Raw genomic sequence first — 26,069 nt, 5'->3', positions numbered from 1 at the left:
GAGCTTTAAACTATGTTCCCTCCTGTTCTGTTCTCCTGACCTAAAAGTAAATGAAGCTTTAATGAGTTCAGAGCTATAGTATGGTATGGAATTTGATTATACATGGAAGAAAATCTGATTCAACTATTTAAAAAATTAAGAGTTATTTCAATTTTATTCGGCTTTAAAGGGCCTCATTTATCTTTCATAATTTTCCCCTTAGAAACATATTTCTAGTTGGGTGATGTTATGAACCTTTCATGCAAAAAAGCTGTGTAACTTCTTTGCATGTGTCTTATGTATTTTCCTTAAAACTTGCCTAGTTTAAATTACCTTAAGCCAACAAATTTTTTAAAAAAGCAGAGAGTACTTCTAGATATGCTGAGAACATGACTTTTAAGCAAACAAATAAGTACTTTTGACCTCTAGGTCAACACACACACACACGCACATACACACCTATTCCGTGAGATGCTGAAGAGTCTGCACAGCCTGTGTGTCATGACTTCTGTCGACATACTGCATGTGTCACACGCATGTGGCTGGAAGAAAGCGCATGTCCACAGTCACGCAGACACACACATACATTCACAGAGCTTGTATATTTTGCAAATAACCACATCTTTTCCCATATCTTCAGCTCTCATCTCCAGATGATTGCCCTTCGACTACTGGTGTCATGAAGGCTTCCCAAATCTACATCTTCAGTCCATTTGGGCTCCCCAGATTCAGTGCTGTGATCAAAAGCTCTTTATTAGCTACATCACTAAGTTTAATGTCTTTACTGTGGCATTGAAGCTTTTTCTGCATTGTAACTCCAATCCATCATTATAGATTCATCTTCATTCTTCTTCAGCCTTATTGAATTAAACTGACTCTCAAACACAGCTTGCTGCCCCAGAAGGACCTTCTCAGGCACTTAATTTATCTCTCACTTACTTCCCTGTCAGGGCTCAACTCCCATGCTCAGAAACCATAGGTCTGTCCCTGTATTTTAAACCCTGGGCTCTAGAGGAGTAAATGGGGTTGGTTCAGTTCTTTTATTTGACTTTCAGCCACCCATGGGATTATCATCTTTCCTCCTTGGAGCTCTAATGCATATTTATACAGAACCTCTGAAGACACTTCAAACAGACTTGTATTTATTTTTGGAGTTGTGTTTTTCCTTGATCAAAGTGAACATACCTTGATTTCAGATGTAGTTCTTCCACAGTAAAATATCTAACATTTTGACCATTATCTTTAAATGTTAACTTGCTCTTCTCTAGTTTCATAAATCCAGTAAGTCCATCTTAGAAAACTGAAGTCCATTCTTCCCACACCCCTACAAGCACTTACTAACAAATCTCATCTCTCTGATCATCTGAAATATTACATGCCCAGTCAACTTACATGGCAGCCATAGCAGCCCAGAGACATGCTGAGGTCAAGATGCTGTTCCCCCACCTCAGTGAGATGCTGTCCTCCACCTGCTGAAGCAGCAGCATCCCGATCAGCGCAGCATCGGTACCTTCCTCCTGCTCCCTCCATACAGATGAGCAGTTTCTTCTTTACTTGGTTCAGAGGGTAGTTATTTAATGGAGCTATAGTTTCTTTTCTGTTATCATAGAGACCTTAATGGAGAGATAAAACTGAAGATTTGAAGACAGATCAGTCTTGGTAAATAAGAATATCAAATTAATAACATGCTGTCCTCCTGGAGGAACTTTGATATATAGAATGTGTTCCAGTCCTGAGACAGGACAGCAGGCACTGAAGAAAGTTTTTTTACTCACAAGGAGAAAAGTTGGCTATACTTTATATCCATAAATAAAATATTCAGACTTATCACTTGCCAGGAAACTGGGAAAGCAGACTACTCTCTGCCAAATTCACATACATGAAAACTGCTTTAAAATTGTAGATACCATACCAAAGGCACGATTTTTTAAGAAATAATTGAGAAGCTGGACTTCATTAAAACTGAAATGTGTATTCTGCAAGAGTCAATGTAAAGAGGAAGTGAAGACAAAACACAGACTGCGAGAAAACATTTGCAAAATACATGTCTGATCAAGAACCCCTATCCAAAGCATACAAATAACTCTAAAGACTCAACAACAAGAAAATAATCCAATTAAAAAAATGGTCCAAAGACCTCAACAGACACCACGCCAAAGAATGGATGACAAACATATTGAAAGCAGCTCCTCATATTATGTCATCAGGGAGATGCAAATTAAAACAACAATAAGAAAGCTGTGGTACATATACACAATGGAGTATTACTCAGCCATTAAAAAGAATACATTTGAATCTGTTCTAATGAGGTGGATGAAACTGGAGCCTATTATACAGAGTGAAGTAAGCCAGAAAGAAAAACACCAATACAGTATACTAATGCATATATATGGAATTTAGAAAGATGCTAATGATAACCCTGTATGTGAGACAGCAAAAGAGACCAAGATGTATAGAACAGTCTTTTGGACTCTGTGGGAGAGGGAGAGGGTGGGATGATTTGGGAGAATGGCATTGAAACGTGTATAATATCATATATGAAACAAATCGCCAGTCCAGGTTCGATGCAGGACACAGGATGCTCGGGGCTGGTGCACTGGGATGACCCAGAGGGATGGTATGGGGAGGGAGGTGGGAGGGGGGTTCAGGATTGGGAACACGTGTATACCCGTGGTGGATTCATGTTGATGTATGGCAAAACCAATACAATATTGTAAAGTAATTAGCCTCCAATTAAAATAAATAAATTTATATTAAAAAACAACAACAACGAGATGTCACTGCACACTATTAGGCTGGCGAGAATCCGGACCTCTGGCAGCATCAGATGCTGGTGAGGATGCCGAGTATCAGGAACTCTCCGTTGGTGGGAACGCAAGATGCTGGATCCTCTTTGGAAGACAAAGTCTGACAGTTTTGTATAAAACTAAGTGGATTCCTTATCAACTGAGCCCCAGGGAAACCTGAAACATGGAGAAACTTAAATGCACAACAAGTGAAAGAGGCCACTCTGGAAAGTCTGTATCATGTCTGACTCCAATTGGTGACATTCTGGAAAACGGCAAAGCTGTGGGAATGGTAAAAAGTCCAGTGGTTAGCACAGTTGGAGAAGGGCGTGGAGAACAGGCAGACCAAAGAGGACTTTTAAGGTAGCAAAAAAAAAAAATAATACTTTGATACTGAGATGATGGATACATGTCATAATGCCTTTGTCCGAATCCGTAGATTATCAACACCAAGAGTGAGCCCTAAGGTAAACTGTGGACTTTGGGTGATCATGTTGTCAGTGTGGGTTCATCAGTTGCAACTGATGTCCTGCTCTGGTGAGGGATTTTGATCATAGGGGAAACTGTACATGTGTTGGGGCAGGGAGCATGTAGGAAATTTTCGTACCTTCTCCTCAATTTTACTGTGAACCTAAAATGGCTTAAAAAAAAATGATGTCTTAAAAAAGTCCTTAATGAAGTAACCACAGGTAATATAGCCATACTTCTACCTCATCCTCACCCTCCTCACTAAATAAGAATGACTCGGATTAAGAATGAGAAAATATGAAGAAGTCGTGGGGAGCTCTGACTGTTATGGTTTCCTTAGTCTCCTTTTACAAGGGAAAAGACTGCAGGCTTTTTCAAAATATTTGGCAGAGAATTGGTCTCCTCTAGTAAGAGAGCTAGCTAACAACAAATAAGTTAGAAATCGTTATTCATTTTAACAGAACCATGCTAGAAAAATTACTGCTAGGTAGGAAATGAGTACTAAATATATTGTTTAGAAATGGTGTTTGGAAATTTCCCCTCCTTTTAAGATTCGATAAAAAGATTGTAACAAACAGTACAAAAGGGGACCATGACAAAACCAAAGAGAGGGCCCGTACCTACCTCCTGGTGTGGTGGTTAGTCATTGGTTTTTCTTGGATATTTTCTGCTCTTTTTCCACACAGGTGGTAGAAATGTACTTCTAAACCCCCTTGAAGTTAGTTGTGGTCACATGACTTGCTTTGTCCAATGACATATCAGCAACATACATGCATTGCTTCCAGGCACAAGAATCTAAGAGCTGGTGTGTCCACTCACAGTAGTTTCCTCCCTGTGGGATGATGCCTGGTGACACTCCAGGGGGAAGAGGTTCTCTCCACCTGAAATTCCCTGTGATGATGACAGGAGGTAGTTCATTCAGTTGCTCAGTTGTGTCCGACTCTGTGACCCCATAGACTGCAGCATGCCAGGCCTCCCTGTCCATCACCAACTCCCAGAGTTTACTCAAACTCATGTTCATTGAGTCAGTGATGCCATCCAGCCATCTCATCCTCTGTAGTCCCCTTCTCCTCCCGCCTTCAATCTTTCCCGGCATCAGAGTCTTTTCAGATGAGTCAGCTCTTCACATTAGGTGGCCAAAGTATTGGAGTTTCAGCTTTAGCATCAGTCCTTCCAATGAACTCAGTGGCTCAGAACTTAGTGGCTCAGATGGTAAAGCGTCTGTCTGCAATGCAGGAGACCCGAGTTCAATCCCTGGGTTGGGAAGATCCCCTGGAGAAGGAAATGGCAGCCCACTCCAGTATTCTTGCCTGGAAAATCCCATGGACCATGGTGCCTGGTAGGCTACCATCCATGGGGTCACAAAGAGTTGGACACGACTGAGAGACTTCACTTCACTTCACTTCACTTCACTTCCAATGAAAACCCAGGACTGGTCTCCTTTAGGATAGACTGGTTGGTTCTCTTTGCAGGCCAAGGGACTCTCAAGAGTCTTCTCCAGCACCACAGTTCAAAAGTATCGATTCTTCGGCTCTCAGCTTTCTTCACAGTTCAACTCTCACATCCATACATGCTGCTACTGCTGCTGCTAAACTGCTTCAGTCGTGTCTGACTCTGTGCGACCCCATAGACGGCAGCCCACCAGGCTCCCCCGTCCCTGGGATTCTCCAGGCAAGAACACTGGAGTGGGTTGCCATTTCCTTCTCCAATGAATGAAAGTGAAAAATGAAAGTGAAGTCGCTCAGTCATGTCCGACTCTTAGCGACCCTATGGACTGCAGCCCACCAGGCTCCTCCTTCCATGGGATTTTCCAGGCAAGAGTACTAACCCCTGGAAAAAGCATAGCCGTGACTAGATGGGCCTTCCTTGGCAGGAAGTAGAGCCTGGTGCTTACTGTAACGTGATCACGTGGTATGAGCAAAAGGCTTGCAGTCAAAACCTGAGCTAGTGGGTAAACCAAGAACTGTCAAGTCCAATATTCAAGCAGAAATTGAATGTCTTTATAAAAGAGAAAAACATTGCGAGTATGAGTAGAGCATATGAGACAGTATCTGAAACACCAGGGCAGTGAGTAGCACAATACTCTAGGAGCAGATAAATGATAACAGTTCAGGAGAAAAGAATATAATCATATGCATATTTAGAAAACATATGATTTTTTCCTTAATAAAATCTAATAAACCCAGTAATTCATGAATAGAGAGGTTGTAAAGAATAAGTGGTTACACATGCATGTTGATGTATGGCAAAACCAATACAATATTGTAAAGTAATTAACCTCCAATTAAAATAAATAAATTTCTATTAAAAATAAAGAATAAATGGTTAAAAAAAGGTGAACAGAAGCTTCCAGAGAGGAGAGCTGAGATTAAAAGAGAGCTGGATGAGATTGGAAAAAATATTTGGAGATTAAAAATGCAAAAGTCAAATGGAAATCTTTATTGGATATACTAATGAACAAAGCTGACACTATAGAAAAAGAGAAAGATATTGAACCAATGACAATATTTTCATTATAAAAATAAATAGCATAAATTAATGATTTTACTAAAACAGAGATGACTTAAATTCGATGACTCTTGGGGCAGATTTAATTGAAAAGCAGGGTAACACAGTAGCAATGGCAAATAGTATACCTGGCTACTTAAAAATAAATCATAGTTCTTACATGCCTGACTATGTGAAGAGAGAATAGGAAATGTTCAAAATAACAATAATAAAAATATTTTATACATAAATGTGAAAAATTTGAAAAGAAGACTTAAATGTGATTGGAAACCTCATTGTGGTAATTATTGTTTAAGAAAAGATACATTATCAAAACTGGTGCTGAAGAAGTAATAAGCATGTTTGTATAATTAACCTTGAGAGGTACTAAAAATTCATCATAGGATTATCTCCATGAGAGCCCTGGCCTCAGATAGATTCAAAGGTTATTTCAAAAAATTTCTTGCATATAAAGAGTAAAGTCTTGAGTGCACTTTAGAGTGTTCATACAGCACTGAAATTAATAGCAGAAAACTAACAAAAAAGAACATTGCACATCAATGTCTGCTAAAATAAGTGTATTCAGGAATCTTAAATAAGATGCAAATAACTTGAATTCAGCAGGAAATAAATGAGGAACAAAGTGAATTTGACTTTTAAAATATTGTATCTATTAAATCACAGAGTATAATATTTGTTACATTCAAAACACATTTCTGATAAAAAGTCATGCTTAGTAGAAAAATGCATGATAGAAATGTTCATTTGAAAAGAAAAGTCTGCTCTTGGCATTTTTATTGGAAAGTATATTGGAAGATCTATGCAACAAAAAGGAAATGGGGGCAAATGGCAAAAAAAAAAAAAAAAAGTCAAAAAGGAAACAGGGCTTCCCTGGTGGTCCAGTGGTTAAGAATCATCCTGCCGATGCAGGGGGCACAAGTTCAGTCCCTGATCTGGGAAAGTCCCACATGCTGCGGAGCAACTAAGCCCATGTGGGGCAACTACTGACCAGTGCTCTACGCCCACAAACCGCAGCTACTGAGCCAAAGCACTGCAGCTCCCGAATCCCACATGCTTAGAGCTTGTGCTCTGCAACAAAGAAGCCACTGCCATGAAAAGCCCACACACCATCAGGATGAGGAGCCCCCACCCACAGCAGCTGGAGAAACCCGCCCGCAGCAGTGAAGACCCAGCACAGCCAAACACAGAATAAATAAATAAAGCTTTTGAAAAGGAAACAAACTGATTTTTAATGGAAGTTATATAGTTTTCAACATTAAAAGTGTACCATTAAATTATATATAATCTAAAAAATAAAATCAATGGTTGAATTTAATTATAACCCCATGGTTTAGTAGGTAAACTGTAAACTCTTTGGTCACAGAAAAGATAAAAATACCACATAAACTCTGCTTTTAAGATTACTCTATTGATCAAAGTCAAAGCAAATCTTCATAAACTGTAAGGGATGAGTCAATGATTGAAAAAGCCGTAGAGCCAACAGCTGTCCTGGGCACACCAGCAGATCTGCGGTGGTTAGGACCTTTGCATTTAATTGGTCATATGTGTGTGAACAGGGAGGCGGGGCAGGGGACAAAACCCGATCATGTGCAAGGCAGTGATGCCCAAAACTCAGCCTCTGTGCCCTGGGGCTGAATTGAATCTCAGAGACAAAGCTTTGGGTGAAGTGGAAAAGAATAGCTCTATTGCTTTGTCCATCAAAGAGGGACACACACAAGAGGCCTGTGCCTGAAAACCCGTGTCCCAACCAGGAAAGGTTTGATGAGGAGTTTTATGGCAGCGGTTCAGAGGTCAGGTTGCTGATGAGGATGAGGGTGTGCGCAGAGGCTCCACTCCTTTAACCTGGCCTCTCGTGCTCTCCTGATGAGCTAAGTGAGTTGCTCAGTGGTGTCCAACTCTTTGCAACCCCATGGACTGTAGCCTGCCAGGCTCCTCAGTCCATGGAATTCTCCATGCAAGAATACTGGAATGGGGAGCCATTTATCAAACTGTGACCTTCTTTGGAATAAAAAATGCTGACATCTTCCCTTTGTTGGGGTTTTAGTTTTGTAAAGAGCTCCACAATACTGTTTCGTACGCCCCCATCCCTTGAGGTGGAACAGGACCGGCCTCAAGGCTGCACGACTGTTTCCTGACTGCCCTTCCCTTGTTTTGGCCTCCTCTCCTTCCCTGATCAGCTGCTGCTGTGTGAAAGTCTTCCACGGAGCCCCACAGGGTCCCGCTCATCTCACTGGGAGGTCGGGAGATCCCACTGGTAGTCCACATACAGCAGGCTGCTGCAGGGAGTGCATTTAGCAGCTGTAAGGAAGGGTGGGAAAAGTGGGCTTTGCCCTAGCAACAGGTGTGGTCTGTGATCTTATCACTGCTGCAGAAGGGAATGGATATGGAGGCTTTGGCTGGTGGAACAAATCCTGACAACTATCAAAGAACTATTAGTATGCATTAATCATGTTCTCTCAGGATGCAGTTCAACTAACAATGTTAACAAAAAAGGTTAACTGTCGCCTTTCACGTTTGAAAATCAGAGAATTCATTAAAATTGCACACCTTTTTGTGAAAACTTATAAAATTAGGAGTAGAAGAAAACTTCCTATCATAGCTGCCACGAGACATTTAGCTAGTTCCCTTAGCTATAGAAATAAGACAAATATGTAAATATTCCACTTAAAATAAAACAAATATTAAGTAAAAATGATTTAATGGAAGACATGTGAAGCCTTTGTGGACAAAATATTTGAATTTCTATAGCTCAGATAGGAAAGAATCCACCTGCAATGCAGGGCACCTAGTTTAATCCCTGGGTGGGGAAGATTCCCTGGAGGAGGGCATGGCAACCCACTCCAGTGTTCTTGCCTGGAGAATCCCATGGACAGAGGAGGCTGGGGGCTGCAGTCCATGGGGTTGCAAAGAGTTGGACACGACTGAGCAACTAAGCACAGCACACCCAGTATTTGGAAAGAGGTTGTGTGTGTGCTCAGCACACACATGCTTTGCATCCATGGATTTTTCCTGACGAGAATACTGGAGTGGATTGCCATTTCTTCTTCCAGGGGATCTTCCCAACCCAGGGATCGAATCTGTGTCTCCTGTGTCTCCTGCATTGGCAGGCGGGTTCTTTACCACTGAAGCACCTGGGAAGATGTTAGAAAAATGTAAACCAACAGGCTTAGATCCACGAGCAAGGCTAAAATGATAAGAACTGTATAACTCTCCAAATTAATCTACACCCTCAGTGTATTCCAACCAAAAGTCCAACAGAGATGTGCTGTCTGAATTGAAAATTTTATTCTGAATGTTAATGGGAGAGCAAAGGATAAAAAAAAAAAAAACAAAAAAAAAAAAACAACTATCCAGAACCATTTAGAAATCCAGACTATTATCATAAAGCTAGTGTTTACTCTGGGAACAGATCTAAGCACACATGTAAACTGTATATACCACAGAGGAACATTCAGGGGAATGAGTGTGAGCAGAGCCGTCCCAGGAGTCAGGCATGAGTGGTGTGTTCTAGAATTGTACTACTGATTGATAGAAATGCAAATTAAAATCCCAGTGAGAAACCAATTCCCACACAGAAACTGGAATTGGAAATTAAAAACCTTTGACAGTGTTAAGTGTTGGTGAGTACACGGACCTTTCCCCAGACACACGGCAGTAGTGAAAATCGGTAAAGCACTTTTGGGGAGGAAAATTGTTGAAAAATTCTAAATTTAAAACAATTTACTTGAATTTGTCAAGATACAGTAAAATTGAAACTCTACATTCCCCATGGTCTGGGACTGTGAATCGATTGCAGTTTATTAAAGCTCTCCTCCTACACAGGTAAGCAGACAAGAGCAACATTGTTCATATCAGTGTTGTCTGTAAAATGTAAGCATGTGAACAGCATAAATGTCCACATGCAGGAGAGTGAGTATTTAGTAAAGTGTGCACCCTGGACAAATAATGGTACATACAGTACTGAAACAAATTGAAGGGTCTGCTTGCATCCGCATAGAAGGAATCTCAAAAGCACCATATAGAGCAAAGAAAAACAGCAGAGAATACTTGTGGCATGATACACATTATCTAAGTTTTAAAAAGTGCAAGAAAGAAAAAAAAAGTGCAAGAAAATGGTATATCTGCTAAATAAAGTGTATTCCTTTATACACTGGCCCAGAACACAATGCTGAGTTCATATGCAGTGCCTTGCGATGAGAAACCCTAAATTCATATTAACGGCAAGCTCTGGAAACAAGGGTAAAGAGTGCTTAGTGGAGAGGATTCATCTATATTTTCTGTATTTCACTTATTAAGCACACTGGTAAATGCATAGGTTTTTTCTCTACCTTTTTATGTCTACATTTCTTTATACAACAAATAATAATTTCTTTTTATATGTATTCTAATAGAATGCTTTCCTTGTGTTGTTTTTCAGAGTATGGTTTGTTCCTACTCGTAACGTCTATGCCATGTCTGGAGTAGAGCCCTCCTTTGGGTAGGAAATACTCCCATCATTCAAGTTCCTCAAGTCCTATGGTAATATAGAGCCCTAAAGAGTTATTCTAGGGCTTCCCTGGTGGCTCAGAGGTTAAAGTGTCTGCCTGCAATGCGGGAGACCTGGGTTCGATCCCTGGGTGGAGAAGATCCCCTGGAGAAGGAAATGGCAACCCACACTCCAGTATTCTTGCCTGGAGAATCCTATGGACGGAGGAGCCTGGCGGGCTACAGTCCACGGGGTCGCAAAGAGTTGGACACGACTGAGCGACTTCACTTTCACTTAAAGAGTTATTCAGGAATTAAAATGAGTGAAATAATGCCATTTGAAGCAAAAAGGATGGGCCTTGAGATGATCATACTAAGTCAGACAAAGACAAATATTATATGGTATCACATGATATCACTTATATGTGGAATCTAAACTATGACACAAGCGATTACACATGAAGCGGAAAGCGGCTTACAGACGGAGAGCACGCGTGTGGTTGCGGGGGGGGGGGAGAGCACGCGTGTGGTTGCGGGGGGGGGGGGGAGAGCACGCGTGTGGTTGCGGGGGGGGGGAGAGCACGCGTGTGGTTGCGGGGGGGGGGGGGGGGAGGCAAGGACTGAGAGTTTGGGATTAACAGCTGCGAATTCTTATATGAGGGATGGTTAGACAGCAGGGCCCTAATGTGTAGCCCAGGGGGCTGCATGCAGTATCATGTGATAAACCATAATGGGAAAAGATGTAAGAAGTATGTGCATATGTATAACTGAGTCATTTGCTGTACAGCAGAGATTAACACAACATTGTAAATCAATTGAAGTCCACCGTCAAAATAGCTTTTTTAAATTGAAATCAACTATATTTCAACTATACTTCAATTTAAATAAAAAAAGTTATTTTGGCAATGGACTTCTTCAATTTTGCTTTTTTTGTTTTTTGTCAGTTATTGTCGATATATTCTAAATTATAATCATCACGTGAATTATACTCTTAAGAGAATGCATGGTCATTTCCACAGCAAATTGTGTAGGTGTTATTCATTTTATTGGTTATTAAAGTCACCATCAGCCTCTTTAATTTCCACAGACCCAGTGAACCCTGAAAGCAATTTAAGAAGAGATGCCAGTTCATTATTGATAGAAGCATATTCTTCTCCTGACACAAGCTCACAAAATTTGAATTATGATGGAAACTGCTTTGTGACACATTTTAATCTTAAAAGGGCCTTGGCTCTGAGGTCTCTGTCCCCTCCACCAAATCACGTTGTCTTAAAATTAAATGGAATCAAAAGTATGTTGCTAGTCTTTATTTGAGAACAGTTTAATGTAATACAGTTTTAATTGCCAGAGTTTGGTAGAAAAATAAAATAAAAGATCCTGAGTCCATGCCCAAGTACCTTCAGGAAACTTTTAAATAGAGTTTAAAATGGATTTCCTGTTTCTTGGAGCCTTGTCTTGTTTTGATGCTATGTAAATTGAATCCCCCCAATGGAAATGTGATCATTTACGATCTTTCATTTTGTTTTGCATTTTTAAAAAATATTTACGCATGCACATTAGCACAGGTTCCAGAATTCAGCTGGAGACCACTGACGTGGCGCCCTGAGAGAAGAGAGGGCCCCCTTCTCCTCGCTCTGCAGGTGCTGCTTTAAGTCCCTGTCAGCTTCCCTCCTCCAATACCCTATTTAATGGCTCCTTGCATAGTGACCTTTAAGTCACCAAATCGGGTGACCTTTCCCAAGTCTTTATTCTCTTTGACTACTGTGTCTGAAATTCTGAACAACCTTTAAAATAGCCCATCTTTAATAGCTTCTATGTTCCTTAACTTGAAATTATTTGACTTAAATTTTTTAAAGCATAGAAAAGTATGTGCCTATTTTAATAAATCAAGTGATAGAGACACAGCTGGGAAGAAGCTCAGAAATTTCTTCTTTCCAATTCTGTACCTCCACCAACCCATCCCCCAAAAGTGGTCAATATCAATAGGCTGAAAACTGCTTAATGTTCTCTGTGCTCAAAGCTATCGAAATATATTTGTAGATGCACAGATCACAGATCATGTTTTGGTTTGGTGTCACTATTTACAAATATTGGACAAAAACATACATTGCACATTTAAACATGCTTTTGAAATGCAAAGGCAATTGTGTGTCATGCCCTTCTAGACCGATATGAAAACTCATAAAATTAAGAATAGAAGAAAACTTGCCATCATAGCTACTATGAGACAAACTAGTTGCCTTAGCCAGAGAAATAAGAAAAAAGTGTAAATATTCCATTTAAAATAAAAATAGAAATATTAAGTAACTAAGAGCAAGTTTAATGAAAGACACATGAGGCTTTTATGGACAAAATATTTGAACTGTTTGAAAAGATGTCAGTAAAGATGTAAAGCAACAAGGATGGAACTGTATACATACACCCACACACCAGGGGTATATCTGTACTGAAGTATACGTATGTGATTGTATGTATGCATAGATGTTCTTTTTAATTTTATACAGAATATGTCCTCTTGTATGCTCTCCTACGTGTGTTTCCTGTTTCAAAGAAGGATGTGAGAAGGGGAAGGGAGCGTTAGGTCACCCAGTGCCCCAGTCCACTTGGCAACTACAAGTTCATTAGCCCTTTGCAGAGCCCTCCTCTGGTTAGGAAGTTTGCAGATTAAGGAAGCTGCCCTTTAGAGCCCATATCTGTCCCTCTAGACTTTGCTTGGGGTCCCTCCAGGGTCTGTGTGTGCCTCTGCCCCAGACTGCCCTCCCAAAGAGGGCAGCCAAGAGACCGCTTTCCTTGCTAGCGGAGGGTGGAGGAGGCGAATGCTCAGGGCTGTGTCATCCCGGCATCTAGACATGTGTGTAACAGGCCTGACCAGAGGGGGCTCGGGCTGGGGGTAAAGGTGGATGAGCCTAGACCGGGAGCCGGAGACCAGCGGTCTACCCAGGCACGGTGTTCTAGAGCAAATGCCGATGTGCAAGGAGTCTAAGTCTGAAGCTCTCCCTTCAGGCCCTTAGCAGTTTCTATTTGTCAAGATGGGAGAATCCAAGCAGTTAAATAGTTCACTAGTTCATGATGGAACAGAAATACGATCTATGACATAAATAATGGGGGGGGGATAAGGAGCCCCCATTACTTGTCTCCCAGGCTCTGCCCATGTGAGGATGCTGCTGTCTTTGCTTTCCTGTGCCTGGGGACTCTGGAGACCCTCCATGGACTCTGCCCTGAGATTTTTGTTTCTGGATCAACTCCTCTCCTTAAACTCTCTGGCTTGCTTTCACCGATAGAACATACAGAGGGGCCCTCCGGGGAGTCGCTCACCATGACTCGGGCCAGCGTGTAGGAGGAGGTCACATGGGCCTTCTGTGGCAGCGATGGAGGGGCACTCCCACTGGGAAGGGGTCCGCCCCCAGTCAGGAGAGCAGGGAGCTGAGGGCCTCTCGCTGAAGCTTCCTTGGGCTCCACCTCCATGTTCAAGGCGAGCCCGTGTTTCCATCTTCCCGCCTCCAGCCCTGGTCGAGCAGAGTTGGGAGGCAGGGTCTGACCACCATGAGAATCTCACACCCAAACATATTGGGGATGTTTTCAAAACAATTCTGCTCTAATTTACCCAACCTGTGAAAAAGACTGCCAATTTTAGGCTAGGAATTTTTACACCTTATTATTCAAGAGTAGAGAAGGAACTTATGGTTGAAGAAGGGTGAGTGCTGAAGAATTGATGCTTTTGAACTGTGGTGTTGGAGAAGACTCTTGAGAGTCCCTTGGACTGCAAGGAGATCCAACCAGTCCATTCTGAAGGAGATCAGCCCTGGGATTTCTTTGGAGGGAATGATGCTGAGGCTGAAACTCCAGTACTTTGGCTACCTCATGCGAAGTGTTGACTCATTGGAAAAGACTCTGATGCTGGGAGGGATTGTGGGCAGGAGGAGAAGGGGACGCCAGAGGATGAGATGGCTGGATGGCATTGCTAACTCGATGGATGTGAGTCTGAGTGAACTCCGGGAGTTGGTGATGGGCAGGGAGGCCTGGCGTGCTGCGATTCATGGGGTCGCAAAGAGTCGGGCACGACTGAGCAACTGATCTGATCTGATCTGATCTGATCTGATGGTGTGTGAATCCAAACACATGTTACTGTTATTACCAGCATGATGACTTTTCCTTTAATAGGAACACTGGAGTTTCCCCACTAATAATAACAGAAATTAATGGGCCATAAGCAAACATTTTCAAACCAATTATTGCCCTATAGTGAAGATATATGTAAGTGTGTATATAAATATAATAGTTAGACAGAGATAGACAGTTAGTCCTCTGGTCAGATAACTGAACTCAGAGCTACCTAATTTTCCCATTTCTTTTGTTTACTACATTGAATGCTTCTTTCAAACACAAAAGATATCTAGCAGTGGTAATAGACTAAAGATTTAGTATTAGTAACTTTGTAATTTTCTCTTGGAATGTGAAGTCAAGTGGCCTTAGAAAGCATCACTATGAACAAAGCTACTGGAGGTGATGGAATTCCAGTTGAGCTATTTCAAATCCTGAAAGATGATGCTGTGGAAGTGCTACACTCAATATGCCAGAAAATTTGGAAAACTCAGCAGTGGCCACAGGACTGGAAAAGGTCAGTTTTCATTCCAATCCCAAAGAAAGGCAATGCCAAAGAATGCTCAAACTACTGCACAATTGCACTCATCTCACATGCTAGTAAAGTAATGCTTAAAATTCTCCAAGCCAGGCTTCAGCAATATGTGAACCATGAACTTCCAGATATTCAAGCTGGTTTTAGAAAAGGCAGAGGAACCAGAGATAAAATTGCCAACATCCACTGGATCATTGAAAAATCAAGGCAGTTCCAGAAAAACATCTATTTCTGCTTTATTCACTATGCCAAAGCCTTTGACTGTGTGGATCACAATAAACTGGAAAATTCTGAAAGAGATGGAAATACCAGACCACCTGACCTGCCTCTTGAGAAACCTATATGCGAGTCAGGAAGCAACAGTTAGAACTGGACATGGAACAACAGACTGGTTCCAAATAGGAAAAGGAGTACAACAAGGCTGTATATTGTCACCCTGCTTATTTAACTTCTATGCAGAGTACATCATGAGAAACACTGGGCTGGAAGAACCACAAGCTGGAATCAAGATTGCTGGGAGAAATATCACTAACCTCAGATATGCAGATGATACCACCCTTCTGGCAGAAAGTGAAGAGGAACTAAAAGGCCTCTTGATGAAAGTGAAAGAGGAGAGTGAAAAAGTTGGCTTAAAGCTCAGCATTCAGAAAACTAAGGTCATGGCATCTGGTCCCATCACTTCATGGGAAATATATGGGGAAACAGTGGAAACAGTGTCAGACTTTATTTTTTTGGGCTCCAAAATCACTACAGATAGTGACTGCAGCCATGAAATTAAAAGACACTTACTCCTTGGAAGGAAATTTATGTCCAACCTAGATAGCATATTCAAAAGCAGAGACATTACTTTGCCAACAAAGGTCCATCTAGTCAAGGCTATGGTTTTTCCTCTGGTCATGTATGGATGTGAGAGTTGGACTGTGAAGAAGGCTGAGTGCCGAAGAATTGATGCTTTTGAACTGTGGTGTTGGAGAAGACTCTCGAGATTCCCTTGGACTGCAAGGAGATCCAACCAGTCCATTCTGAAGGAGATCAGCCCTGGGATTTCTTTGGAAGGAATGATGCTAAAGCTGAAACTCCAGTACTTTGGCCACCTCATGCGAAGAGTTGACTCACTGGAAAAGACTCTGATGCTAGGAGGGATTGTGGGCAGGAGGAGAAGGGGACACCAGAGGATGAGATGGCTGGATGGCATCACTGACTCGATGGATGTGAGTCTGAGTGAACTCCAGGAGTTGGTGATGGACAGGGAGGCCTGGCCTGCTGTGATTCATGGGGTTGCAAAGAGTTGGACATGATTGAGCAACTGAACTGAACCTGACTGAGCATGTATAGAGAAGGAAATGGCAACCCACTGCAGTGTTCTTGCCTGGAGAATCCCAGGGACGGGGGAGCCTGATGGGCTGCCCTCTATGGCATCGCACAGAGTCGGACATGACTGAGGTGACTTAGCAGCAGCAGCAGCAGCATGTATATGTTAATCACAAACTTCAGTTTATCCCATGTAAGAGATATCACATGGTATTTGTCTTTCTTTGTCTGGCTTACTTCACTTACTAGGATAGTCTCTAAGTCCATCCACATTGCTGCAGATGGCATTATCTTGTTCTTTTTTATGGCTGAGTAATATTCCATTGTATATATGTACCACCTCTTTTTTTATCCATTCAAAGCACATTGTAACTGTACTGCAGAATTAGTCCATGATTTTTTTTTTTTGGCCGACAGTGTGGTACAGCAGTAGGCACCTTAGTTCCCTACCAGGGAGAAAACTCCCACCCCTGCATGGGAAGTACCGAATCTGAGTCACTGGACTGCTAGGGAAGTCCCAGAATCAGTCTGTTTGAAACTGTCTTAATCCATTTGAGCTGCTGTAACAAAAATACCATGGGATGGGTGGTTTAATTAACATTTATTTCTCAGTTTCAGAGGCTGAGAAGTCTCAGTTCATGGCACTGCCAGATGCAGCGTCTGATGAGAGCCTGCTTCCTTTTTCTGGAGAGGCTGGCTTCTCTCTGTAACCTCATGCAGCAGAAGGGGTGAGAGAGCGTTCTGAGTCTTTGCTAGGGCATGCATCCCAATCATCCGGGCTCCACCTGCACGACCTAATCCCCTCTCAAAGGCCCCACCTCCTGATACCATCATAGTGGAGGCTAAGCTTTCAGTCTATGAATCTGGGGGGACACAAATATTCAATCTAAAGCAGAAACTGACATTATGAGTTCATCCAAAACTCAAGGAAAATTCCAATATCCAATATTATAATGGAGATAATACAACATAGTATGATTATCTTGTGTGAAGATTAATCCATCTTTAATCAATTTCATAGATCCATCATGGTTTATATACCCAAATCTGAGAATGATAATGGAGGGAAATAAATTTCCTGGCCAGTGTTACATGTGAAAGTTGAAGTAAATATGTGTGTAAACAAAATATTAAAATTTAATTTTCCACATTAAGAGAACAGTGTACAAGCAATAGGGTTTATTCTAAGAATGCATAAAACTTTCAGTATTACAAAATCTTACAAAGCATTCTATCATTCAGTACAAAGTATTCCTAATAAAGTTTAAAAAGAGCAAAGATCCCATTATCACAAGCTCTCCAATACTTAAAACAGCTCAAAATGTTCTTGATAATGCAATAAGACAGTAAAAAAGTAGAATCATTTTGGCTATTATAATGAATAACATAAAATCACCATTATTTGCAAATAACATACTTAATCAACTAAAATCTGTTGGTAATGAAGTTCAGCAGTGTACTTAATTATAAAAGCTTGAGAGGGATGATATTAAAGTTTACAGATGGTAGGATATAAAATTGAATAGAAAATTATTCATTTAATAATTTACTATGAAATTAATGTACCTTGAAATAAGATTATCAAGAAATATGTAGGACCCCAATGATTTTAAAAACAGACAAAGGGGCAGGTAATAAACTTTGATGAAAATTTTATAGAACAGTAGAACATTTTTCTCCAAATCTATGTACATGTTTAGCAAATCACAATGAATATTTCAATTTGGGGAGATTCTTTTCAAAATTAACTTAAGTTTGTTTGGAAAAAGAAATCAGAGAATAGTGAAGACCATTCTGACAAAGAAGCATAAGGATGAGGGAAGGACGGGCAAAAGTAAGAATTGAATTAACAAAACATGAAATAAAGTTAAAATCATCAAAACACTGATGACTTGGATTCAGCAACTAAATATTGAGCATATATAAAGGTTAGACATCAGACTGAGTTCAGCTTGCCAGGATCTGATATTTAATATGGATGGACCATTGCCACCAGCAAACACAGTTGCATCTTGCTTTTGCCCTTCCCCCTTCCAGCTTAGTCACTGGAGATTGATTGGGGTTTGCAGGCTGGTATCACGATCAGACATTGTTGATGCAGCAGCAAATCTCTGTAGGCTTTGCCCTGATCAGGACCACCAGAGGAATGCTAAGAATAGCGCCCAGAGTTACTAGCAGATTCCTGAAAGAAGCATAAGAAGGAGAGGAAAGCTAAAAGAAAGACAGGAGGGGGAAGTGCAGAACAGAATGAGGAGGGGACAGAGAAAGGGAGAGGAGGAAAAAGAGGAGGGAGCCGGAGGAAACAGGAGCAGAAGTGATGGAGGGAAGAAGCTGAAGAAATAACCTGTCAGTATGGAGAGAATGGTGCAGATGAATAATAGAAAAAAGACCCCAGAAACTCAGAGTTTAGAACATGACACGGATGCTGTGTGAGCAGTTAATTAGCAAAGCATCACTTTGCCTACGAAAGCCCATAGAGTCAAAGCTATTGCCTTTCCAGTACTCATGTACAGATGTGAGAACTGGACCAGATAGAAGGCTGAGCACCAAAGAACTGATGCTTTTGAACTGTGGTGCTGGAGAAGACTCTTCAGAGTCCCTTGGACTGCAAAGAGATGCAACCAGTCCATCCTAAAGGAAATCAGTCCTGAATATTCATTGGAAGGATGGATGCTGAAGCTGAAGCTCCAATACTTTGGCCACCTGATGCGAAGAACTGAGTCATTGGAAAAGACCCTGATGCTGGGAAAGATTGAATGCTGGAGGAAAAGGGGATGACAGAGGATGAGATGGTTGGATGGCATCACTGACTCGATGGACATGAGTTTGAGTAAGCTCCAGGAGATTGGAAGGACAGGGAAGCCTGGCCTGCTGCCGTCCATAGGGTCTCAAAGAGTCAGACATGGCTGAGTGATTGAATAACAACAAAAATTAGTTAATATGTGGGAGATGGCATTTGGTTACTATATCAAATTGCACAAAGTGTAAAACATTTGAAAGTTTGCAAAATAAGTGACAAAAATAAAAACTTTGAGTATTTGAAGTCATCTTATAAATTAAAGGGAAAAGATTAAAACACCCAATAGAAAAAGTGGGCAAAGGACATTAGTATGTGACTTGTGAAATATAGATATAGTCAGTATTCACATACATGAAAGATATTTACGCTTAGTAGCAATAAAGAAATACATAATGAAGCATACATGAGTGATCATTTGTTAAGTCAGATTTCAATAGGACGAATGCATACAGAAATACTCACCAATTTTGGTAAGGATGCAAGGAAAAGGGCTTTCATGCATTCTTGCTATTGTTGTATTTCTAGAAGGCAGTTGGGAAGTATGTGTATATGCTTTGCTTTGATGTTATTTCTCTTTTAGGAAAGTATCCAAAGGCCATAATTACAAGTGCATGCAAAAAAATATATATTGGTTAGTGGAAATGATTTAAAAAATCTTGACAAATCCATCCAGGGCAATACTATAGAACCATTAAAAGCTCTCATAGTTTGCAAGACTTATGCCCAGAACATATTTATAAAGAGTTTGGAAGTAAATTTAAAGCTTTCACACAGGTATATGCTACAGCTTTACTTAGTATTCTGTACATTGCTATTTTTATTTAAGAATACACCTTAGAAGCTTTTTCACTGATGGAGCTTTAATTAACTTTGCTTCTTTTTTAGTCTGATGCATCTTTGACAAATCTTCTCAAAGCTAATGCAGCCACTTGTCCCGCTGGGGCTGTCGTGGTGGGCGTCTGGGGCTGGCCTGAGGCTGCTGGAAAGCCTGCTGGTGTCTGAGGCAAAGACGGGCTTAGACGTGTGTGCGTGCGGGTAATGGTAGTGTTACTGACCAGGGCTCTTGGACTCCTTAACCAGTAGGAACTGAGAAGAAGCCAGAGGAGGAATCCAGGCAAGGCTTTGTGGGGGCCCCCGCTGCAGCTCGGGGAGGTAAGAACAGACAGCAAGCTTCCGTGGGTGGGGGGCAGGGGGCCGAGCTGGCTCCTTGCCTGGGGTGAGGGTAGGGTGTGTCCAGGGGCAGGCCGGAGGGGTGTCTTAGGTGGTCTGCCCGCCCCTCTGGGGGTGTTGAGTGCAGTGCAGGGGGCTTTTGCTCCTGGCTCTTCAGAAATGTCAGTTGACTTTTTTGTGATTTTTCTGTATCTTGTCTATAATTTGTGCCAACTGTACATAGCAATTTTTAGCCCCTGATAGTTTCTTTGCATTTGCTGCTGGAGGAGGCGTTGGTCCAGGTGCAAGCACTGCAGCAAAGGGCCCCAGGTCCCAGCCTGTCTGAAGAGCATGTGTTACGACTGCATGTTTAAAACGTCACTGTGCTTATCTCTAAGGCTCTCGCTGCCTCTCAAACGCGGTGATTCTCCCATGTCCTGTTTTTGCCTCTCTGTCTCCTGCTACCTCTCCCTGCATTCCCGTCGGCGCTGGGGACGAGAGTGGTGCAGACCAGGAGTGGGCCGCGGGCCCCTCGCTCCTGGCAGGGACTAAGTGGCTGTTGGCACACGTTCTCCCCCGAGCATCCGATCAGCTGCCCTGACCAGGGTGCTAGTCCTGCACAGGAACCTGGCTGTGACTCCTCGACATGTCCTTTGCTGACAATCTGGTGCTAAGTGCTAAGTCGCTTCAGTCGTGTCTGACTCTGTGTGACCCCATAGACGGCAGCCCACCAGGCTCCCCTGTCCCTGGGATTTTCCAGGCACAACAACACTGGAGTGAGTTGCCATTTCCTTCTCCAATGCATGAAAGTGAAAAATGAAAGTGAAGTTGCTCAGTCGTGTCCGACTCTTCGCGTCTTCGCGACCCCATGGACTGCAGTCTACCAGGCTCCTCCATCCATGGGATTTTCCAGGCAAGAGTACTGGAGTGGGTTGCCATTGCCTTCTCCGCGCTGACAATCTATATGGTCTTAAAACTGTTTTCCTAAGAGCCTTCAGAAACAGTTCCGAACTTAGAAAGCCCCTGTGTGGGGGATGGGGGAAGCTGTGGAGTCTAGTCTCATGGCCGCTTAAATATCCAACATTCAGCACGAGCACTTTAAACAGGGATTTTAACAGATCCCTTAGAGAACTTTATTTAAAGTTTCCTAAAATAGAAACAACGGATATTCACTTTTATTAAATTAATAAGAAGGAATATTATTATTTTTTAAATTGCATGTTTTGTTGTTATAATACAAATTCCTTGTACAATAGATGATGAATATATTTTAAAAGATTTTTCTGTGTATTTTTGAATAGGCAATGGCTGTCAGGAAAGAAAGAAAATGAAGGCCCTTTCCTTTTGAATTCCTTTGATGAGAACTTTTTTGATGGACTGGTAAGGTGGTCTCAGTGCATCCAAGGTTGAAAACCTGAAAAAAGAGTTGCCTTTTAATTCTTCCTTTAAGCTTCATGGTCCCCCTGAAAATTCAGTTGTGTTCCCTAATAAAACGACAGATTGCTTGGAACCTTCCGTTAACAAGAATTTTTCTGTTGTCCTCTTTTATGACAGAGGTAAATGATGAGAAAATAAGTACATATTTAAAATCACACGCCTATATGCTTACAGTGTGTGTATGTGTGTGTGTGTGAGATAGTGAGGCGGAGAGGCTCAGCTTTTCAGGGGACGTTCTGGAACAGTTTATTGATATTGAGTTTCTGTACCCATTAGATCCGCATTTTCAATGATCACTGATGTATACTTTTGTGATGAGGCAGGGGTATTAATAATAATACCAGCAAAAAAACTTCATTTATAGTAAATGTATTCTTTTTGTGCATGAGAGTCTATTATTCAATTTTTAAATGATATTGATTGGGATGATTGAAACAAAATGAGCATTTCCAGATAATTTAAGAATTCGTACTCCTCTTACTATGAGTATTTTTTAGAAACAAGATTTGTTGTTTTGTTCATTATGTTTTGTACAAGAGCAGAGGCGTTAGTATATTACACATCATAGAAGAATCAGGGAAAAAAATCAATTACCTGATCTTACAGTTAGACCCAAAATGTGTTTGCCAGGTTTTATATGTAAGTTGATAATAATGCTGAAAGTGCCTTACACATTATTAAAAAAAAATCAATACAGTGAATCAAGAAAGATTAGAATGTTACCTCTACACTCCTGTAGTTTCTTATTTCAAGCCTTCTCAGTGTGGCCTTACTTTGTCTGTTTACAAAGGAAATGAATTTAAAAAGCAAGGCCTCCGGGAAGTATTGACACCTCTTTGATTTCTAGATGATCCGGTCACTTCAATTCATGCATAGCTTCTGTTTGCTGCAATATCATTTGCGAGAAGATTTACAGCAAATACCTCTTCAAAGATTAAACGATGCCAGTAATTCTAGACGGGCTTCCCAGGTAGCTCAGTGGTAAGAAATCTGCCTGGCAATACAGGGGATGTGGGTTCCATCCCAAGTTGGGAAGATCCCCTGGAGAAGGAAATGGCAACCCACTCCAGTACTCTTGCCTGGAGAATCCTATGGACAGAGGAACCTGATGGGCTACAGTCCATGGGGGTCTCGCAAAAGAGTTGGACACCACTTAGGAACTAAACAACAAAAACACCACCACTGAATATGCATTTTCAGGATGCTTTGTCATTTGGATGAGAACAAATTACCATAAACTGACAACCAATCTTTGCATGAAAGCAAAGCAGATATCACTTTCCAATTAGAAAATTTCTCCCTTTTTTATTCTCAGTTTCTCTGTAGGGGAAACAATGATACAAAATAAACTATCAAATTTCAGATCTAGCCAGTATTTTTCCACCAGCTAAATGGAAAATAAATATCTTTCATTTGTGGTAGTCAAGTGTCTCTGCTTAGCTATGTGAAACTGAATATAGAGAGGGGTGGGTTGGAGGATGAAGTCTGGCTGAGTCTCTTATCACCAAAAACATTTCTGCTTATTTAGAAGCACTCACAAGGAAGTCTTAAGAGCTTGCTAGCCAATGCAGGGGAAGTACAAAATGCGAGTTCCATCCCTGGGTTGGGAGGATCCCCTGGAGGAGGGCATGGCAACTCACTCCAGAGTTCTTGCCTTGGAGAATCCCATGGACAGAGGAGCCTGGGGGCTACAGTCCGTGGGGTCACACAGAGTCGGACACGACTGAAGCGCACACAGCAGGCACAGGGTAGTCTATTGGAAGATACCTCCTCTAAAGACACTCATCTTACACGATCATCAAGCTGATGATTCAGTTGGTTTGCCAAGGACACACCGCCTCTAATCACTGTTGAAAACTTACTTTTTCTATCTTTTGAGTTTGCGTGAGGCCAGTTTCCAATGGATTATTCAGCAACATTTAATTCATTATTCAGCAGTCTAAACATTTTCTCCATAACCTTTTCTCCTTTCTGCTTGCTTTGCTCTGCGTCTTCTTCCTCCCACCTTCACTTCTTTGTCCCATTTTTTTCTGTCTGCCCTTTTAACACAATAAAATATTCTTTTATCGAAACTGATTTTGCTCTGTCAAAATAGACTCTCTCAGAAACAAGATTTTCTTTTTTAAGCCTGCCAGATTCATATGCTTCTCCTCAGCCCTGACATTCTTAAATTATGACTGAATCTTCTCCCATTTCTCTCCATAAGAATGAAAGACTCATACACAGAGCAAGAATGAGTGGGAAGTGGCTACGTATGCCTGGTGTGGTTGGTTCCTGTTTGCTTTTTTCTTATTTTGGTGATGGTTTAGTCGCTAAGTCATGCCCGATGCTTTGCGACCCCATGAACTGTAGCCCACCAGGCTCCTCTGTCCATGGGATTCTCTGGGCAAGAATACTAGAGTGGGTTGCCATTTCCTTCTCTAGGGGATCGTCCCCACCCAGGGGTCAAACCCAGGTCTCCAGCACTGCAGATGCTTTCCTGACTGAGCCACCAGGGAAGTCCCTTTTCTTACTTTCAGTGTTTTGGTTGTGCCTGTGAGATTCAAATCGGTCATAGTGTCTAAAGGCTCTGGAAGGGCCACTCTTCTTTGTGGTCCATCGTACAATTTAGAATCCACGCATGGCATACAAAAGGTTTGGGACCCTTAAAAGATACCTGTGCCTATTGATAATCCTTAATAGGCACTATTCCTTTTTACTGAGGGATGCTGTAGTATGTTAGTGTAAGAGGAGGTCTGATGTTAATTTTCCTGTTGTCTTGAAAGGATAGCTAAGTATCCACCCATAATAAAAAGAGAGAGCAGACACATCATGAATGGACTCATTGAAGGGCATTAGACCCCGTGATAGGAGCCCGACCTTCACTCCCTGCCTGCTTCCCACATATCCAGATTAATTCAAGGGTCAGACGTGACTGGAAATATATTATTCCTGTTAAGAGATTTCTCTTCCTTTTTTTTTTTTTGTGAGGAAAAATGGATGGAAGATGGTACCTGCCTACCAAATCCAGGGACTCCAGGAGAAATTTAATAGCAGCTAACATTTATTGAGCGTTTATACACTCCATGCCAGGGGGTGGAGTAAGTACATCACACTTACTGCAAAGTCCTCTAAGGCAGAAACTGCTGTTACCTCATATTTACAGATGAGGAAGTCGAGGAACAGACAAATATTTTGCTCAATGATATACACAACTATCACTTGTCAGATTCTGGCTTCAACCCCACCTTTTCTGGATCCAGATAATTTACATATTAGAAGTTATATGGCCCTTCACTCCTAGGGATTACGGTGAGAAAGAAAGACTAGGACTCTGTTCCCTGATTGGAATCTGCTTTTACATCGCACTTGTAGGTATGAGCTCTGTGCTTATGTAGAGAGGAATAAAAGAATTAGAAGGAAACTCAGATGGATGGAGTGCATCTCCGCTGTTTGTTCCAGTGGCTTGCACAGAGTTCTTGGGCATTAAATGCACACCGTAGTAAGTCCAGAGTCCAGGTTGGTATTTGTAATAACCTAGCCAGCGGCGCCTCTCGGGCAAGGGGCCCACAAAGTCATCGTCGTGGGCTGATGCCTGGGCAGGGCGTGGGTGGAGGAAGCATGTGCAAAATTTCACTCCCCGGCCATTGCCATGCCTAGCTTGGGGGAAGGGTGGACCCTACAGGGCTTCCCAGGGAACCACGACCTCGCAGGAAAGGGACACTTGGTTAGAGGAGAGAACTGTGAACCAAGAAAAGATTCTAACTGCATCTTCATTTAAACTTTTTTTAAGGTTAATCTTATTAAAAGTTTTATTTTGTATTGGAATACAGTCCGTGGGATTGCAAGAGTCAGACACAACTCAGCCACTAAACAACAACAACAAAATAGTTGTTTCACAGCGCTGTGTTACTTTCAAGCATACAGCAAAGTGGTTAAGTTATACTTTGGCCGCCTGATGTGAAGGGCTGACTCATTTGAAAATACCCTGATGCTGGGAAAGATCGAAGGTGGGAGAAGAAGGGGACGACAGAGGATGAGGTGGTTGGATGGCACCACTGACTGGATGGACATGAGTGTGAGTGAACTCTGGGAGTTGGTGATGGACAGGGAGGCCTGGCGCGATGCAGTCCATGGGGTCGCAGAGAGTTGGACACGACTGAGCGACTGAACCGAACTGAACTGTTCCATGTATTATTCTTTTTCAGATTCTTTTCCTGCTTAGGTTATTACAGAATACTGAGCAGACTTCCCTGTGTTGTACAGCAGGTCTTTGTTGATTATCTCTTTTAAACATAGCGTGTGTGTGTCAATTCTAAACTTCTAATTTATCCCTTCCCACTACTTTCCCCTTTGGTAACGAATATATTTTTTTCTCTAAGTCTGTTTCTGTTTTTTAAATGAATTCTTTTGTATCATTTTTTTAGATTCTATATGTAAGTGATATCATATGATATTTGTCTTTCTGTATCTGACTTGCATCACTTAGTACGACAATCTCTAGGTGAACCATATTGCTGCAAATGGCATTGTTTCATTCATTTTAATGGCT

The 26,069-nt window shown here is 41.7% G+C and overlaps 1 protein-coding gene and 1 long non-coding RNA gene across 2 annotated transcripts in view; both read left to right on the top strand.

The window, feature by feature from the left end:
• Window positions 1-26,069, top strand: part of ZNF385D (zinc finger protein 385D) — a 985,284-nt gene that overhangs the window by 69,985 nt on the left and 889,230 nt on the right. The gene's annotated exons all lie outside the window — the stretch shown is intronic.
• Window positions 19,887-26,069, top strand: part of LOC123335224 — a 90,657-nt gene continuing 84,474 nt past the window's right edge. Inside the window, exon 1 of the long non-coding RNA XR_006553645.2 lies at window positions 19,887-20,104. This is a non-coding gene — a long non-coding RNA (uncharacterized LOC123335224). The remainder of the gene's footprint in view (window positions 20,105-26,069) is intronic.

Source organism: Bubalus bubalis, chromosome 1 (assembly GCF_019923935.1).
Source record: "Bubalus bubalis isolate 160015118507 breed Murrah chromosome 1, NDDB_SH_1, whole genome shotgun sequence".
Lineage (NCBI taxonomy): Eukaryota > Metazoa > Chordata > Mammalia > Artiodactyla > Bovidae > Bubalus > Bubalus bubalis.
Note: the sequence above shows the minus strand (reverse complement) of the source record. Positions and strands in the feature narration are given on the sequence as shown.